General features: G+C 37.0%; 1 pseudogene; it reads right to left on the bottom strand.

The window, feature by feature from the left end:
• Positions 1–94: 94 nt before the first annotated feature.
• The window catches only part of LOC102229721, a 41,547-nt pseudogene continuing 20,942 nt past the window's right edge, over positions 95–20,699 (bottom strand).

Here is a 20,699-nt window from a genome sequence, read left to right as displayed (position 1 = left end):
GTTGTTTTTTTTTTGTTTTCATACTTAAATGAAACCTATTATGGTCTAAAACTTATTACACCTTTTGATTATCTAAAAACATGTCTAAAAAGTTGCTTGTTTAAAATAATTTATTGAAAGTTATACAGTTGATGCTCATTCTAAGATGTATGGTGGGACAATTAAAAACTGGATCATTCATTTGCTATGTTGTAAAGCTTTAATACTGAATAAATCAACAGGCTGCTTTAATATTCCAGCACAATTTAAAACAAGGCATAAATTATTCAGATACATAAATTAGTTTCGGTCTTTACTCATTTTAAAAGCTAAAAAAACAATCATAGACCTAATTTCTTCTCCACTTCCTTCTTTAATATGTTCTTCTTGATCTAGAGAAACAAAAAAAAGTTTAGCTTTACAACTCAAGCATGAATTATGTATTATATTACTTAAATTTGTAAATACTGGCATTAAAACTGCTCTCCTACCTTTCCAGAGACAGTTAGTGGGTAACTGTCTACAAACACCACATAGTATGGAATCTTAAAGTGAGAAATCTAAAAGGAAAAAAAACAACATACATGACTGTGTGCTATTTTTTGAATAATTAAAAATCATTTTAGTCTGTGTGCATGTACAGTGTATCCATCTTTTCCTACCTTTCCTGTGCAGAAGTCTCTTATCTCCTCTACAGTGGAGGTCTGGCCCCCCCTCAGCCTGACGCAGGCACACACCTGCTCACCCAGCCTCTCATCTTTCACTCCAACCACCTGGGAAGCCGAGCAGCACTGTAGTTGTCTTGTAAAAATAAAATATTTAGTGCAAACTGCTCACCCTCAGGGTTTTTAAATCTCACCTGCACCTCCAGAACTTTTGGATGCTTGTGGAGAAATTGTTCCACCTCAGCGGGGTAAATGTTCTCCCCTCCGCGAATGATCATGTCCTTCATACGTCCCTCGATGCAGCAGTACCCCAGACTGTTCAGGCTGGCTGTGTCACTGGATGGGAGAAGTAACTCACTCATAACTTTAAAATTATTACAAAAAATTCTCTGATTTTAAAAACTCATCTTACCCAGTCCTATACCAGCGATCCTCAGAGATGACCTCTCTGGTTTTCTGAGGATCATCCCAGTACCCGAGCATCACACAGTAACCTCTGGTCATCAGCTCCCCCGACGCCCCCAAAGGGACAATCTGGCCCGAGTTGGGGTCCACTATCTTGGCCTGGAAATACACATTTTGGCACCTTGTTAGAGTGTGAAAAAGCTCAAGGTTTGAGCTGCTGCACTGTTTCTTTGCACCAAAAAAGCATACCTCAGTGTGAGGCATGATACACCCGGCAGTGTTGATCTTCAGATCATCGTTGTCTTGCGGGAACCCCAAGAACGTAAGAGGACTGTTTTCAGTAGTTCCATATATAATCTGTAAAAAAATTAACCTAATTTACTGTCAGGAGCTCTTTGACTGTCACGCATTAAAAATTAAATGCTCACCGTTATTTCTTTCATGTTCATGTTTGATATGAGTCGCCTCAGGATCTCGGGGGGGCATGGAGAGCCTCCCATGAGCCCTAAAGCAAAGACAATACTTCACTCCAAATTGAATAAAACCAACTAAGCTTGACTTTTTAAGTCTCTTACCAGCTTCAACTGATGACAGGTCATACTAGTGTAAATCCCGACTCAGCAAGTCAGTGTACATTGTGGGAGTGCCGTAGACAAAATTGCACCTAAAGAGGAGGAAGATATGATCAGCAATCATTGAGAGTTCTTGTTACTGGACGCACTATGGACTCTGAGGATCCTACTTTTCATTCTGGATGGCCTCTAAATTGGCAGAGCTGTTGTAAGCAGAAGAAGGGAACACGAGCGTGATGCCGTGAACTGCCATGCTCATGAAACAGTGATACAGAGGCACAGGCACACACACTCGCACCTGAGGCTGATTGTGAATAATAAATACATTGATTATTCAAATCAAAATGTGTGTTTTGATATATATATATATACCAGACAAGTGTGGACTCACTCTGTGATTGTAGCCCATACGGAGGCCCACATAATATGCATTATTTACAATATTGTTGTGGGAAAGAGTGGCTCCCTTTGGTTTTCCAGTGGTACCCTAGTGCCAGTGAAGCAAGAGAAACATGCATCTAGGTCAATATGTCTCGATATGATATCACTACGCTGCATGTGAAAGGTCTCGTAATGAAGGTTACTGAAGTGAACTGGATGTTGATGGCATCATCAAAGGACAGCTGGCTCTGCAGGTCCGACAGCTGCTTGTAGTGCTGACCCTCCGCTGCCTGCATCACATCGTCCACATGGAGCATCCCTGGCTGCCTGTTGTCGGTCACAATGATCATACGCAGCTCTGGCACCCTGGAAGATCCCGAAACAGATTCTCTGAACTGCTGACAGAACTAACATGATTACACATTTTAAATAACTAGGGCAAGATGTCCAACATGTGACTCTGGGGCCGTTTAAATAATTTAGTGTGGCCTACAACAGCAATTCAGAAATGATAAGAATTTTTCTCACTAGAAAAGTGAATCGCACTCGATACAATATGCTGGGTTTTCTTTCAGTAACTAATTGAACATACTGTTATGCTTCACACCTAGAATCTGTTGGAATGCATATATGATTGAACTGAAATAATTCTTTTTGTATTGTGCCTTAAGACAACTTTTGTTGTGAATTAGTGTTATATAAATAAACTGAATTGATTTGAATTTAATTAAAATGAATTGATGAATTACCCATATCTTTATGTTGTTGCTAGAAATAGTTGAAAACAACCTGAAAAAAAAAAAAACATAAATGCCTTTTTAATATTAAGGCAACTTTGCAAGACTCTTTTGTTTATGTTTCAAATCAATAAGAATTTTCCAACTTCTATTCAAACATTTTGCTGCTTAATTTAATTAAAATATTGCTTCTTAAGCTAGCTGTTAGGCTAAAAAAACCCATCATTTTTAATTTGGGGGAAAAAAATGCAAACCAATTTGTGACCCAAAATACTTTTAACTTCACAAGTTTGTAAAATGTTTGGACATTGCAGATCCTGTTCATCTCTAAATATTAACAGTGGAAGGACCATAACGTAAGATTACATTTGATTTTGTCAAACCTGGAGCTTTTGATCATATTCGCTGGCATTGACTTAATTCCTGGACAAATCTCCCGCAGCATCTCGCAAAAGTTCTGGCTTTTAAAGCTGGTTGGACACAATACTGCTTTACACTGGACCTACATAGAAGCAAATCTAGGTTGTAATATTATGTAGAAATTATTTGTTTAAAAACAATTCACTCTGCATGTCTATCTTTTCTTTACCTTTTGCAGTGTAAACGCCAATTCATCTACTTGATAGGCTGGGTTCAGTGACACCTGTCGGCACAGCAACAAGGTTTGTCCGGGTGGAAAACTTATACAGCAAACAACTTCAATACATTAGAAACGAAGAATGAGGGCACAAGTATGAATCTGTTGCGCTTTCCTTTTTATTCTGCATGGTCTGAATTATACAATCCAGTAATGCCTTTTGTAGATATCAGACAGCTTCTGGCATATTTTGGTCTGGATATTTAACCACGTAGAGTTCATTTAGGTTTTATTCCACTGTCTGTCTTTATCCTGCAAATATCACTTTAGTCAGAGATCAAAGTCATTTGATTGAGTATTTTAAAAATGGTTGACTTAGGTGATCAATTCTTGTTCTGTGAGTGTTTATCATCCACTCATCATCTTCCTCTCTCTCATACACAGACAGCACTCAAAAGATTGCTACAACTACATTAGATACCCCGCAGTAAAAACAGAATCTGCTGGTTTTTATAAAACCCTGAGTTTACTTTTTCAGTGAGAGGTCGTGCTATAGATAGATGATAAGAACTGGCTGGGAGCAGATATCAAGGACGTTTTTTAAACCAGGGGAAAAGTACAAGATAGCATTCCGTTCCGAACGTTTGCAGAAGGAAACATTAGCTATTGTGAAATGTTTGTAAGAAAAAGTTTTATAGCTTCTTTATAGACATCACTTTAGGTATGTGTTAAATAGAATTATTCAATATTAATGCAACTTGGTCCAAATAATTAAAAACAAATAAAAAAATAAATAAACAATGCAACTAGAATTGTGTTTATGGTTGGCAAACCTTGTGGTTAGGTACAGATTGTTATGTGAGTTTTATTTATTTTTTAATTTGACCAAATGTCAGTGTAGATGTACGTCCATGTTTGAGTTTTCATGTAGAATTTTGATCCTTCGTTGTTTGGAGAAAATCCACAATAAATTCAAAGTTGTGCGTAACATTTTTTTAAATTAATTGAATGTGTTCAGAGTTGTCACTTCATCCAGATGAACTAAGACTTATAATGTCTCAATCAAATTAATTAACCACTGTCAGGACTTCTAAATATCTGAATAAAATTGCATTTGATGGGAAAATGATAACGTGGTAAACTTCCAGCAGCACAACTCTCCCCCTAAGTCACTGAAAGGTTCAAACATCCATCTGACTTGTAAATACAGACAGGTTCTACACTGACCAGGATAATTCCAGCCTTAGCTGAGGCAAACTGGAAAAGGATCCATTCGTATATGTTGGGAGCCCAAATCCCCAGTCGATCACCTTTCTTCAAGCCCAGAGCAAGCAAGCCAGCTGCAGCCGTGTCCACCTTGTCAGGAAGAAATGGCAGAACGTGGGTTGATGCATGCAAGATTCTGAAAACCTAATCAAAATGGATTAAATCTGAAACCCACATCTGTCTGAAACTCAGCAAAGGTTTTTCTGATGCCGTCCTGTAGAAACACCACGGCTTCGCGGTCAGGATAGCGTCGGACGGTAGCTTCCAGGCTCTGACTTACAGTCAGGGGAAGAAAGGAATAGGAAGAGGTGCCGTGGACGTAGCTGGTGGTCAGGGATGGTTTGTGAGGTGGACTGTCTACGTGGAGAGACCTGGCAAAGACCAAATTCACAAATGTGTGCCTTGTCATTTCAGGGTTTTGACTTAATGCAGCTTTAAAGATTTTTAAGCAAATGAAACCTGGGGAAATTTGCAGGAAACTGATTTCTTAATTTGCATGACAACAAAAATGTGCTTTTAATTATCTAAGCTGAAGGGCATAAATCATAAGTCTTCTGTTTGGAAATGCACAATTTCTGACACATTCTGGCATGACAGAACTTAAACACCAGTCAATGATCTGATATGCTGTCAAACCTAAAACACTATTTACTTTTTTTTCTTTAAGAGTAAATTACCGAAGCAAAACTGCCCCTCCTGGTTTCCACGTCCTGCAGTCTTTGAGTCCATTCAAACATCGGAAACTGTAGCAGACCCTGAGCAGCGGGGCAGACATGGCAGACATGGCAGACATGGCAGACATGGCAGACATGGCGCTCAAGCACCGCAGCCAGCTGGAGGTGAATGCAGAGTCCAGGGTCCGTCTGAGCAGCAGAGTGTTCTCTGCAACTCCGCTGGTTCATTCTGGTTTGATTTAATTACAGCATGTGTAATAATTAACTTATATTCACAGTCGCTAGTTAAGTACACACTTGAAAAGATAACAAACTCCTTTAAAAAAAAAAAAAAAACCCCATTGATTTCACATGCCAGCATTTTTCAACCACATATTCGTTCATCAAAATCATTTTCCAACAACAAATAAATATTATTGTACGCAGTGCTATCAGTTTAACCCTTTTGGAGAAAATTAAAAAGTTACCAAACGCTGAAAGAAAATAGTCCTGTTTGTAGAGAAAATATTGAAATATCCACATCATTTTTTAAATATGATGGTTCTTAGAACTTTTGGAGTTTGAGAAAGGAATGGGCCTAAAAAATGTGGCGAACTGATATGTTGGTCCGAACATTTTCTTTTAATAAACAGCAAATATTTACTATGAGCTAATAAGGAGCTAATACAACAGGAGTAACAGTCTCTAGTGTCTTTCTAATTTTGTCAGGTTTAGGAATGTGTTTATGTTTGTTTGTAAGTTGGTGCCTAGACCTCGACCAGTAGACGGCGACTTTTCAAACACGGGGTGTTCAGTTTACAGTACATTTCTTGTTGGCTGTTTGTTAGATAAATTGTGTAATTTGTTTAATTAGGTTCTGAAGCATGAATCTGAAACAAGCCATGTTTCACAGCGAGCTGTCAACTCACTGGCCTTTGCTCAGAGGATCATGTTTAACAACTTCGAGATAAGAAGTGACGGTTTTTCTGCAATGTTTATTCCTAGAAATTAACAAGTCGACATTTTAAGTGCATGCTCCTACTACTATGTGCATCTATCTGCTGGACCAACTATGTCCATCACATGACCAATGAGTCCAACATGCAAGTTATTCTACTGAGGGAGGAAGCCACACGTACGTGGGGGAGATCATACAAATTGTGCACACGCGGCCCCCCGCTGGAATTTGAACCAGAGACTTTGTTGTTGCAAAACAATAGTGCTGAAAGCTGCTATATCATGCAGCACATGAAGGGGCAAATTGTTAATGTTCTACTGTATATTAAAAAAAAAAGATCAATGTAATAATGTAACAATGTAGACATTAAAAAAACAGTTACGTTTTTGAAAGAATAAAAATGGATTACCTTTAAACAGGTAAAACATTTTTGCATTACCTGTATTTGTATTACCTGCTTTAAGGTAAGCAGGTACCTTAAAGCATTTCTAATGGTCAAGCCTGATAAAACTACACTGAAATGATGTTACCTTGTAATCTTTTGGTTTAGCTTTAACTTCCAGAGGCAGCAGGCAGAGCTCACCCATTAATGCAAAAATCTCCACCGACTGGAGCTTTTCTGAAAGATCTGATGTGAAATTTACAGCCGATGAATTTGACAACTTTTATTTTTGCAGCACTTTATGTGGCACTGAACATTTCAAAAACTGTTTCAATAATTCTTTTTAGTGGCATAGTGCTGGTTCTGAAATAAAGTATGTGCTATACATTACTTAATGTTTCTTTTTATTTTAGTGCAGCCCCTTAAAGACTCGGCCTAAATGCATGAGCATGATATTTGTGATAGAATGTTAAACAATAACTGAATTGATTTAGCAAGTGTAGCAGCAAAGACTTGGAATGTGAAACTGGTTTACATTTACAGCTGTTAATGTAAACCAGTCAGTACTTTGATACTTGGCACACATTTCTAGTCAGCAAACCCTCTTTGCACGCTTTCTTTTAATCCTTCAAATCAAACCCTTCCTGAATCTGACATGTGCTGAAATATAATGAGGCACTTTGGAGGAGACTTTCAGCTTTCTGTACCAGGAGCACAGATGCAAACTTCTCCTCTTTATTTCGTTTCCTGTGTAACTATGGTTACCCTCCCTCGTACTTAAATTAATGTTTTACTCTAACCCAAAGTTTACACAGAAACATTAGACAACACCAAGTCATTCATCAGTCGTTGGGCCGCTTGTCTGCAGAACAAATTATCTACTACCCCGTCATTATGCTGTGTCAGTCTTATTCAGACTTTGTTATGACTACAGCATAAATCTACATTTCACCACGAATGGAAATGTGAGCAGTCTCTCTGGGACTGGTGCAAAGGCTTTATATATAACGACCGTTTCCTGCACACGCACTGCATTGTCATTATGGCTTAGGCTGTGGGTTAATACTGTACATAACTCCATTCATCAGTGGAGAGTTGACCTCAAGCTGTAAGGAAACGTATCTGGAACTCACTCAGCATTGTTATTCATTCTCTGTAAGGTCACGGCAGAGATTTAAGTAAAAACCTGAGCCGGTGCTTAATGCATCCTGCAGAGGGCGGCAGAGCAACGGGAAAGAGACAAGCTCATTGCGGTTTAGCTGCTCTTGTTGGGGCCTGCCATGCAAAGCAATGGCAGGAACCTATTGCTATTCTCCCAAGAAAAGTTTCTTTATTATTATTATTATAATTCTTTATTTTTCATCCGTAACCGTTAATGCGGCTCATACCGCTGCGTGCACACCTACAAAAGAGGTATCAAAACCTGCAGAAAATTCACGCCATTCCAGCTATTACTTTTGGTGGGATTCGGGATGAACATGGCGACATAATTCGCAAAAAACTACGAAAAAAACCCCATTATAATTCAATGGGGAAAATCCATTGAAAACCCTAATACCCTACTGGCTAAAACAGAGAATTGTCTCCCCCAGCTGGCTCAAATGAAGTATTGTAAGTCTGAAAAGCGAAAAGAGCAAGTATGAAAAAAAAAAGATTGTGCCTTGGATATACTGGATTAAACAAAACTTTAAATTTGATTGGTAAACATCCAACAGGTAGATGTGAGTGTGGTATGGATATGGAAACAGTAGAACATGTAATAATTAATTGTGGAAAATATAAAGCAAGTACAATAAATTAGGAAATATGATATAGAGACATTTAAACTTAATAAGATATTAATTAAACACAAAATAAATAAAGCGGTTATTACATGTTTGAAGGTAACAGGATTATATGTAAGACTTTAGATTGGGGAGCGGTTAACTGAAACGTGGGGCGTGCTAACCCCCTGCGCCACCACAGCACGCCCCATGAATATTTATGTTATTTCATAAAATTTCTTAAGAAAACTAAACTGATAGAAAGGATTTAGTGTTTTTTTTTTTTAAGTTGCGCCCTGATCCACACTCCATACCAGTAGGTGGCGGTAATGCACACCATTAAGTTGCTTGCCAACCGCCATTAAAAACAAAAAGAAGAAGAAGAGCTTTCTGCTTCCGACTGTTTGGTTAAGGTAAGAAGTGTTTGTGTTATGTCCATAAAATATACTATTTAATTTCATTACTATATTATTAGAACTGCTTACAGTTGTTAAATGTAATGTGTTCTTTAAGAAATGTGATCGATTTTAAAAGTTTGACTGCTGTGGGATATTTTGTTGTGGCTCTGATAGCGTAGCTGCTAGCTTGATGGAACCACAATTTGTTCACATGTTAGCACTTTGCTAACTGGCTTTCGTGAAACCAGTTAGGCTACAAAATCTCTGTTAACATCAATCTGATCAGCTGAAATAAGGCAATTTTGTTTTACCTCAACCTAGAGCTATTGTGACTTGCAGAAATTGCCACAAATAACCGGAACTAGCATATTAAGCTACTTCACTGAATCAGTTGCTTCGGATACAGATACTCTCAGCTGCCGTCTTGTGCCGACAGTGAAAAACAGCAGAACTACATAATATTAGCTTGGTATGATGTAAATTATAATTTTTGTTTGAATTACATAAAATAACTTCATGATCTGAGTTTTTTTTCATTATGCTTGGCCTATCAATAATTTCAAATAATAAAACATAAAATATCTGGGTTTATTTTGTTCATCCGAACCAGAACCTCCAGGTTCTCCGTTGTAGAGTTTTACTGAAAATCAGCGGAGAAATATCTGTAGCGCAGCAGCTGCGGTACAGTCTGCCCACTAGAGTAGAACTGAACCGAACCAAACATGAACGTATTTCATCGCCTAACGAAAGACAAGGAAGCAAAGAGATTTCGGCTAAAGAAATCTGAACTTGATTACATTGCAGCATCCTTTAGCGTCGATGCCAATTTGTAGCGTGACGACGCCGGGCACAAACCAGACGGGCGCGCCTTGGCAGGCCCCGGCTAAATTTCTTCAGAAATTTTGTTTTTCTAGTTGGGGCCTGCCATGCAAAGCAATGGCAGGAACCTATTACTATTGTCGGAGAGAAGCGTCTCTTTAAGTATTGGGGCCTGCCATGCAAAGCAATGGCAGGAACCTATTACTATTGTCGGAGAGAAGCGTCTCTTTAATATTATTATTATTATTATTATAGAACTTTATTTTTCTTCCGTAACCGTTAATGCGGCTCATACCGCTGGGTGCACACCTACAAATGAGGTATCAAAACGTGCAGAAAATTCACGCCATTGGAGCTATTACTTCTGGTGGGATTTGGGCTTAACGTGGCGACATAATTCGCAAAAAACTACGAAAAAAACCCCATTATAACTCAATGGGAAAAATCCTAGAAATACCCTATTTTTGAGGATTTGCTGTGTCGTCACAAATTCACCTAGAAATGCCATTCAAATTTCATTTTGTAGATACGTCTGTGATCTCTTCGAAAGTGAAGACGGCTCATCGATACCAGTTACGGTTTGTCCACAATTTGCCTCTAAGCGACCCAAACTTTCTCATTTTTGCTGAAATTACAGTGACAGCCCATCTCGGTTCATATCTGGGCACAACATTTCTTTCTCTCATCGCTGTAAATGCTCTGAGTGAGGTACAGATATGAATCTCGGGACTATCGCAGAAGACACATTGAACTGTCATACGCTCGAAACGCTTTTCGAATATGTATTACGGTTCCCGAACAAGAAGGATTTGTTTCCAATGCTTTTTTTCAGTAAAGTGTGTTTGCTCAAACACACTTGTGTGTTTGAGAGCTCACAGCTCAGAGCTCACACCTGCTGAGACCATTATTTGCCATAGCAACGGAACTCAAGAGGCTATTGGCTGCTGGTTAGGACTACGAATACGCATCACTGTAGTTCTATCTATCCTCAGTTGAAACAGATCAGGACTGAGAACTGGCCTTTAGAACTACTGCTGCTATGGGCTGTATATAACTGATTTAACTCAGTAACTGTTACACATGGGATTAGTTTGGAACTTTAAAATGGAGCATAATAATAATTTCAAAATAAAAGCCTTGAATAATTTTACATCAGGTAATTGCTGTTTTTGGCTTTATTTGACGTTTTCATCCAAAGCAATGTTACACATGGGATTACTTTGGAACTTTAAAATGGAGAATAATAATTTCAAAATAAAAGCCTTGAATATTTTCACATCAGGTAATTGCTTTTTTTGGCCGTATATGACTTTTTCATCCAAAGCAATGTTACACATGGGATTAGTTTGGAACTTTAAAATGGAGAATAATAATTTCAAAATAAAAGCCTTGAATATTTTTACATCAGGTAATTGCTGTTTTTGGCTTTATTTGACGTTTTCATCCAAATCACTGTTACACATGGGATTACTTTGGAACTTTAAAATGGAGAATAATAATAATTTCAAAATAAAAGCCTTGAATATTTTTACATCAGGTCATTGCTTTTTTGGCCGTATATGACTTTTTCATCCAAAGCAATGTTACACATGGGATTAGTTTGGAACTTTAAAATGGAGAATAATAATAATTTCAAAATAAAAGCCTTGAATATTTTTACATCAGGTAATTGCTGTTTTTGGCTTTATATGACTTTTTCATCCAAAGCACTGTTACACATGGGATTAGTTTGGAACTTTAAAATGGAGCATAATAATAATTTCAAAATAAAAGCCTTGAATATTTTTACATCAGGTAATTGCTCTTTTTGGCTTTATTTGACTTTTTCATCCAAAGCACTGTTACACGTGGTATTAGTTTGGCCCTCTGAAATGAAGCATACTGAAAATTTCAAAATAAAAGCCTTGAATAATTTTACATGACGTAATTGCTCTTTTTGGCTTTATTTGACTTTTTCATCCAAAGCACTGTTACACGTGGTATTAGTTTGGCCCTTTGAAATGAAGCTTAACAAAAATTTCAAAATAAAAGCCTTGAATATTTTTACATCAGCTACTTGTGTTTTGAGCATTATATAACTATTTTAACCCAAGGACTATTACGCATGGGATTAGTTTGGCCCTTTGAAATGAAGTTTAACAAAACTTCCAAAATAAAAGCCTGGACAACATTTTAAATCGTACCGAACGGTGCACGTCCGCCTCGCTTAACGTTCTTGCGGTTCTCCGCGTGCCACTGCTTACATCGCGGCGTTCTTTGGCGTCGACGCCGATTTGTGGCGCGACGACGCCGGGCCCGAACCCCACGGCCGCGCCTTGGCAGGCCCCGGCTAAATTTCTTCCGAAATTTTCTAGTTGGGGCCTGCCATGCAAAGCAATGGCAGGAACCTATTACTATTGTCGGAGAGAAGCGTCTCTTTAAGTATTATTGGGGCCTGCCATGCAAAGCAATGGCAGGAACCTATTACTATTGTCGGAGAGAAGCGTCTCTTTAAGTATTATAATTCTTTATTTTTCTTCCGTAACCGTTAATGCGGCTCGTACCGCTGGGTGCACACCTACAAATGAGGTATCAAAACGTGCAGAAAATTCACGCCATTGGAGCTATTACTTCTGGTGGGATTTGGGCTTAACGTGGCGACATAATTCGCAAAAAACTACGAAAAAAACCCCATTATAACTCAATGGGAAAAATCCTAGAAATACCCTATTTTTGAGGATTTGCTGTGTCGTCACAAATTCACCTAGAAATGCCATTCAAATTTCATTTTGTAGATACGTCTGTGATCTCTTCGAAAGTGAAGACGGCTCGTCGATACCAGTTACGGTTTGTCCACAATTTGCCTCTAAGCGACCCAAAGTTTCTCATTTTTCTTCAAATTAGAGTGACAGCCCATCTCGGTTCATATCTGGGCACAACATTTCTTTCTCTCATCACTGTAAATGCTCTGAGTGAGGTACAGATATGAATCTCGGGACTATCGCAGAAGACACATTGAACTGTCATACGCTCAAAACGCTTTTCGAATATGTATTACGGTTCCCGAACAAGAAGGATTTGTTTCCAATGCTTTTTTTCAGTAAAGTGTGTTTGCTCAAACACACTTGTGTGTTTGAGAGCCCAGAGCTCACAGCTCACACCTGCTGAGACCATTATTTACCATAGCAACGGAACTCAAGAGGCTATTGGCTGCTGGTTAGGACTACGAATACGCATCACTGTAGTTCTATCTATCCTCAGTTGAAACAGATCAGGACTGAGAACTGGCCTTTAGAACTACCTGCTGCTATGGGCTGTATATAACTGATTGAACTCAGTAACTGTTACACATGGGATTAGTTTGGAACTTTAAAATTAAGCATACTGAAAATTTCAAAATAAAAGGCTTGAATATTTTACATGACGTAATTGCTCTTTTTGGCCGTATATGACTTTTTCATCCAAAGCAATGTTACACATGGGATTAGTTTGGAACTTTAAAATGGAGCATAATAATAATTTCAAAATAAAAGCCTTGAATATTTTACATGACGTAATTGCTCTTATTGGCCGTATATGACTTTTTCATCCAAAGCAATGTTACACATGGGATTAGTTTGGAACTTTAAAATGGAGCATAATAATAATTTCAAAATAAAAGCCTTGAATATTTTACATGACGTAATTGCTCTTATTGGCCGTATATGACTTTTTCATCCAAAGCAATGTTACACATGGGATTAGTTCGGAACTTTAAAATGGAGCATAATAATAATTTCAAAATAAAAGCCTTGAATATTTTTACATAATGTAATTGCTTTTTTTGGCTTTATTTGACGTTTTCATCCAAAGCACTGTTACACATGGGATTACTTTGGAACTTTAAAATGGAGAATAATAATAATTTCAAAATAAAAGCCTTGAATATTTTTACATCAGGTAATTGCTTTTTTTGGCCGTATATGACTTTTTCATCCAAAGCAATGTTACACATGGGATTAGTTTGGAACTTTAAAATGAAGCTTAACAAAAATTTCAAAATAAAAGCCTTGAATATTTTTACATCATGTAATTGCTCTTTTGAGCTTTATTTGACTTTTTCATCCAAAGCAATGTTACACATGGGATTAGTTCGGAACTTTAAAATGGAGCATAATAATAATTTCAAAATAAAAGCCTTGAATATTTTTACATCAGGTAATTGCGCTTTTTGGCTTTATGTGACTTTTTTATCCAAAGCACTGTTACACAATGGAATAGTTTGGCCCTCTGAAATGAAGCATACTGAAAATTTCAAAATAAAAGCCTTGAATATTTTACATGACGTAATTGCTCTTTTTGGCCGTATATGACTTTTTCATCCAAAGCAATGTTACACATGGGATTAGTTTGGAACTTTAAAATGGAGCATAATAATAATTTCAAAATAAAAGCCTTGAATATTTTACATGACGTAATTGCTCTTATTGGCCGTATATGACTTTTTCATCCAAAGCAATGTTACACATGGGATTAGTTCGGAACTTTAAAATGGAGCATAATAATAATTTCAAAATAAAAGCCTTGAATATTTTTACATAATGTAATTGCTTTTTTTGGCTTTATTTGACGTTTTCATCCAAAGCACTGTTACACATGGGATTACTTTGGAACTTTAAAATGGAGAATAATAATAATTTCAAAATAAAAGCCTTGAATATTTTTACATCAGGTAATTGCTTTTTTTGGCCGTATATGACTTTTTCATCCAAAGCAATGTTACACATGGGATTAGTTTGGAACTTTAAAATGGAGAATAATAATTTCAAAATAAAAGCCTTGAATATTTTTACATCAGGTAATTGCTGTTTTTGGCTTTATTTGACGTTTTCATCCAAAGCACTGTTACACATGGGATTACTTTGGAACTTTAAAATGGAGAATAATAATAATTTCAAAATAAAAGCCTTGAATATTTTTACATCAGGTAATTGCTGTTTTTGGCTTTATATGACTTTTTCATCCAAAGCACTGTTACACATGGGATTAGTTCGGAACTTTAAAATGGAGCATAATAATAATTTCAAAATAAAAGCCTTGAATATTTTTACATCAGGTAATTGCTGTTTTTGGCCGTATATGACTTTTTCATCCAAAGCACTGTTACACATGGGATTAGTTTGGAACTTTAAAATGGAGCATAATAATAATTTCAAAATAAAAGCCCTGAATATTTTTACATCATGTAATTGCTCTTTTTGGCTTTATCTGACTTTTCCATCCAAAGCACTGTTACACATGGGATTAGTTTGGAACTTTAAAATTAAGCATACTGAAAATTTCAAAATAAAAGCCTTGAATATTTTTACATAATGTAATTGCTTTTTTTGGCTTTATTTGACGTTTTCATCCAAAGCACTGTTACACATGGGATTACTTTGGAACTTTAAAATGGAGAATAATAATAATTTCAAAATAAAAGCCTTGAATATTTTTACATCAGGTAATTGCTTTTTTTGGCCGTATATGACTTTTTCATCCAAAGCAATGTTACACATGGGATTAGTTTGGCCCTTTGAAATGAAGCATACTGAAAATTTCAAAATAAAAGCCTGGAATATTTTTACATGACGTAATTGCTCTTTTTGGCTTTATTTGACTTTTTCATCCAAAGCACTCTTACACGTGGTATTAGTTCAGAACTTTAAAATGAAGCATACTGAAAATTTCAAAATAAAAGCCTTGAATACTTTTACATCAGCTACTTGTGTTTTGAGCATTATATAACTATTTTAACCCAAGGACTATTACGCTTGGGATTAGTTTGGCCCTTTGAAATGAAGTTTAACAAAACTTCCAAAATAAAAGCCTCGACAACATTTTAAATCATACCGAACGGTGCACGTCCGCCTCGCTTAACGTTCTTGCGGTTCTCCGCGTGCCACTGATCACGTCGCGGCGTTCTTTGGCGTCAACGCCGATTTGTGGCGCGACGACGCCGGGCCCATGCCCGACGGGCGCGCCTCGGCAGGCCCCGGCTAAATTTCTTCCGAAATTTTCTAGTTATTCTTTATTTTTCTTCCGTAACCGTTAATGCGGCTCATACCGCTGGGTGCACACCTACAAATGAGGTATCAAAACGTGCAGAAAATTCACGCCATTGGAGCTATTACTTCTGGTGGGATTTGGGCTTAACGTGGCGACATAATTCGCAAAAAACTACGAAAAAAACCCCATTATAACTCAATGGGAAAAATCCTAGAAATACCCTATTTTTGAGGATTTGCTGTGTCGTCACAAATTCACCTAGAAATGCCATTCAAATTTCATTTTGTAGATACGTCTGTGATCTCTTCGAAAGTGAAGACGGCTCGTCGATACCAGTTACGGTTTGTCCACAATTTGCCTCTAAGCGACCCAAAGTTTCTCATTTTTGCTCATATTAGAGTGACAGCCAACCTCGGTTCATATCTGGGCACAACATTTCTTTCTCTCATCACTGTAAATGCTCTGAGTGAGGTACAGATATGAATCTCGGGACTATCGCAGAAGACACATTGAACTGTCATACGCTTAAAACGCTTTTCGAATATGTATTACGGTTCCCGAACAAGAAGGATTTGTTTCCAATGCTTTTTTTCAGTAAAGTGTGTTTGCTCAAACACACTTGTGTGTTTGAGAGCTCACAGCTCAGAGCTCACACCTGCTGAGACCATTATTTGCCATAGCAACGGAACTCAAGAGGCTATTGGCTGCTGGTTAGGACTACGAATACGCATCGTTGTAGTTCTATCTATCCTCAGTTGAAACAGATCAGGACTGAGAACTGGCCTTTACAACTACTTGCTGCTTTGGGCTGTATATAACTGATTTAACTCAGTAACTGTTACACATGGGATTAGTTTTACACTTTAAAATTAAGCATATTGAAAATTTCACAATAAAAGCCCTGAATATTTTTACATGACGTAATTGCTCTTTTTTGGCTTTATTTGACTTTTTCATCCAAAGCACTGTTACACATGGTATTAGTTTGGCCCTTTAAAACAGGGGTGGGCACTCCTGGTCCTCGAGGGCCGGTGTCCTGCAACTTTTAGATGCATCTCTACTTCAACACACCTGAGTCAAATAATGAGGTCGTTAACAGGACTCTGGAGAACTTGACTGCACTTAGGAGGAGATTCAGCTGTTGGATTCAGGTGTGTTGGACCAGGGAGACATCTAAGAGTTGCAGGACACCGGCCCTCGAGGACCAGGAGTGCCCACCCCTGCTTTAAAATGAAGCTTAACAAAAATTTCAAAATAAAAGCCTTGAATATTTTTACATCAGCTACTTGTGTTTTGAGCATTATATAACTATTTTAACCGAAGGACTATTACGCATGGGATTAGTTTGGCCCTTTGAAATGAAGCATCCTGCAAATTTCAAAATAAAAGCCTTGAATATTTTTACATGACGTAATTGCTCTTTTTGGCTTTATTTGACTTTTTCATCCAAAGCACTGTTACACATGGTATTAGTTTGGCCCTTTGAAATGAATATTAACAAAAATTTCAAAATAAAAGCCTTGAATATTTTTACATCATGTAATTGCTCTTTTTGGCTTTATTTGACTTTTTCATCCAAAGCACTGTTACACCTGGTATTAGTTTGGCCCTTTGAAATGAAGCTTAACAAAAGTTTCAAAATAAAAGCCTTGAATATTTTTACATGACGTAATTGCTCTTTTTGGCTTTATTTGACTTTTTCATCCAAAGCACTCTTACACGTGGTATTAGTTCAGAACTTTAAAATGAAGCATAATAATTTCAAAATAAAAGCCTTGAATATTTTTACATCAGGTAATTGCTTTTTTTGGCCGTATATGACTTTTTCATCCAAAGCAATGTTACACATGGGATTAGTTTGGAACTTTAAAATGGAGAATAATAATTTCAAAATAAAAGCCTTGAATATTTTTACATCAGGTAATTGCTCTTTTTGGCTTTATTTGACTTTTTCATCCAAAGCACTGTTACACGTGGTATTAGTTTGGCCCTTTGAAATGAAGCATTCTGAAAATTTCAAAATAAAAGCCTTGAATAATTTTACATGACGTAATTGCTCTTTTTGGCTTTATTTGACGTTTTCATCCAAAGCACTGTTACACATGGGATTACTTTGGAACTTTAAAATGGAGAATAATAATAATTTCAAAATAAAAGCCTTGAATATTTTTACATCAGGTAATTGCTTTTTTTGGCCGTATATGACTTTTTCATCCAAAGCAATGTTACACATGGGATTAGTTTGGAACTTTAAAATGGAGAATAATAATTTCAAAATAAAAGCCTTGAATATTTTTACATCAGGTAATTGCTGTTTTTGGCTTTATTTGACGTTTTCATCCAAAGCACTGTTACACGTGGTATTAGTTTGGCCCTTTGAAATGAAGCATTCTGAAAATTTCAAAATAAAAGCCTTGAATAATTTTACATGACGTAATTGCTCTTTTTGGCTTTATTTGACGTTTTCATCCAAAGCACTGTTACACATGGGATTACTTTGGAACTTTAAAATGGAGAATAATAATAATTTCAAAATAAAAGCCTTGAATATTTTTACATCAGGTAATTGCTTTTTTTGGCCGTATATGACTTTTTCATCCAAAGCAATGTTACACATGGGATTAGTTTGGAACTTTAAAATGGAGAATAATAATTTCAAAATAAAAGCCTTGAATATTTTTACATCAGGTAATTGCTGTTTTTGGCTTTATTTGACGTTTTCATCCAAAGCACTGTTACACATGGGATTACTTTGGAACTTTAAAATGGAGAATAATAATAATTTCAAAATAAAAGCCTTGAATATTTTTACATCAGGTAATTGCTGTTTTTGGCTTTATATGACTTTTTCATCCAAAGCACTGTTACACATGGGATTAGTTTGGAACTTTAAAATGGAGCATAATAATAATTTCAAAATAAAAGCCTTGAATATTTTTACATCAGGTAATTGCTCTTTTTGGCTTTATTTGACTTTTTCATCCAAAGCACTGTTACACGTGGTATTAGTTTGGCCCTTTGAAATGAAGCATTCTGAAAATTTCAAAATAAAAGCCTTGAATAATTTTACATGACGTAATTGCTCTTTTTGGCTTTATTTGACTTTTTCATCCAAAGCACTGTTACACGTGGTATTAGTTTGGCCCTTTGAAATGAAGCATTCTGAAAATTTCAAAATAAAAGCCTTGAATAATTTTACATGACGTAATTGCTCTTTTTGGCTTTATTTGACTTTTTCATCCAAAGCACTGTTACACGTGGTATTAGTTTGGCCCTTTGAAATGAAGCATACTGAAAATTTCAAAATAAAAGCCTTGAATATTTTTACATCAGCTACTTGTGTTTTGAGCATTATATAACTATTTTAACCGAAGGACTATTACGCATGGGATTAGTTTGGCCCTTTGAAATGAAGCATCCTGCAAATTTCAAAATAAAAGCCTTGAATATTTTTACATGACGTAATTGCTCTTTTTGGCTTTATTTGACTTTTTCATCCAAAGCACTGTTACACATGGTATTAGTTCGGAACTTTGAAATGGAGCATAATAATAATTTCAAAATAAAAGCCTTGAATATTTTTACATCAGGTAATTGCTCTTTTTGGCTTTATTTGACTTTTTCATCCAAAGCACTGTTACACGTGGTATTAGTTTGGCCCTTTTGAAATGAAGCATACTGAAAATTCCAAAATAAAAGCCTTGAATATTTTTACATCAGCTACTTGTGTTTTGAGCCTTATATAACTATTTTAACCCAAGGACTATTACGCATGGGATTAGTTTGGCCCTTTGAAATGAAGCATACTGAAACTTCCAAAATAAAAGCCTCGACAACATTTTAAATTGTACCGAACGGTGCACGTCCGCCTCGCTTAACGTTCTTGCGGTTCTCCGCGTGCCACTGATTACGTTGCGGCGTTCTTTGGCGTCGACGCCGATTTGTGGCGTGACGACGCCGGGCCCATGCCCGACGGGCGCGCCTTGGCAGGCCCCGGCTAAATTTCTTCCGAAATTTTCTAGTTGGGGCCTGCCATGCAAAGCAATGGCAGGAACCTATTACTATTGTCGGAGAGAAGCGTCTCTTTAAGTATTGGGGCCTGCCATGCAAAGCAATGGCAGGAACCTATTACTCTACACCCAACAAGCGTCTCTTTATTATAATTCTTTATTTTTCTTCCGTCACCGTTAATGCGGCTCATACCGCTGGGTGCACACCTACAAATGAGGTATCAAAACGTGCAGAAAATTCACGCCATTGGAGCTATTATTTTTGGTGGGATTTGGGGTTAACGTGGCGACATAATTCGCAAAAAACTACGAAAAAAACCCCATTATAACTCAATGGGAAAAATCCTAGAAATACCCTATTTTGGAGGATTTGCTGTGTCGTCACAAATTCACCTAGAAATGCCATTCAAATTTCATTTTGTAGATACGTCTGTGATCTCTTCGAAAGTGAAGACGGCTCGTCGATACCAGTTACGGTTTGTCCACAATTTGCCTCTAAGCGACCCAAAGTTTCTCATTTTTGCTGAAATTACAGTGACAGCCGACCTCGGATCAGATATGGGCACAACATTTCTTTCTCTCATCACTGTAAATGCTCTGAGTGAGGTACAGATATGAATCTCGGGACTATCGCAGAAGACACATTGAACTGTCATACGCTCGAAACGCTTTTCGAATATGTATTACGGTTCCCGAACAAGAAGGATTTGTTTCCAATGCTTTTTTTCAGTAAAGTGTGTTTGCTCAAACACACTTGTGTGTTTGAGAGCTCACAGCTCAGAGCTCACACCTGCTGAGACCATTATTTGCCATAGCAACGGAACTCAAGAGGCTATTGGCTGCTGGTTAGGACTACGAATACGCATCGTTGTAGTTCTATCTATCCTCAGTTGAAACAGATCAGGACTGAGAACTGGCCTTTACAACTACTTGCTGCTTTGGGCTGTATATAACTGATTTAACTCAGTAACTGTTACACATGGGATTAGTTTTACACTTTAAAATTAAGCATATTGAAAATTTCACAATAAAAGCCCTGAATATTTTTACATGACGTAATTGCTCTTTTTTGGCTTTATTTGACTTTTTCATCCAAAGCACTGTTACACATGGTATTAGTTTGGCCCT

This window comes from Xiphophorus maculatus, chromosome 16, assembly GCF_002775205.1.
Source record: "Xiphophorus maculatus strain JP 163 A chromosome 16, X_maculatus-5.0-male, whole genome shotgun sequence".
NCBI lineage: Eukaryota > Metazoa > Chordata > Actinopteri > Cyprinodontiformes > Poeciliidae > Xiphophorus > Xiphophorus maculatus.
The sequence above is the reverse complement of the archived record's forward strand: the minus strand, read 5'-3'. Positions and strand labels throughout refer to the sequence as shown.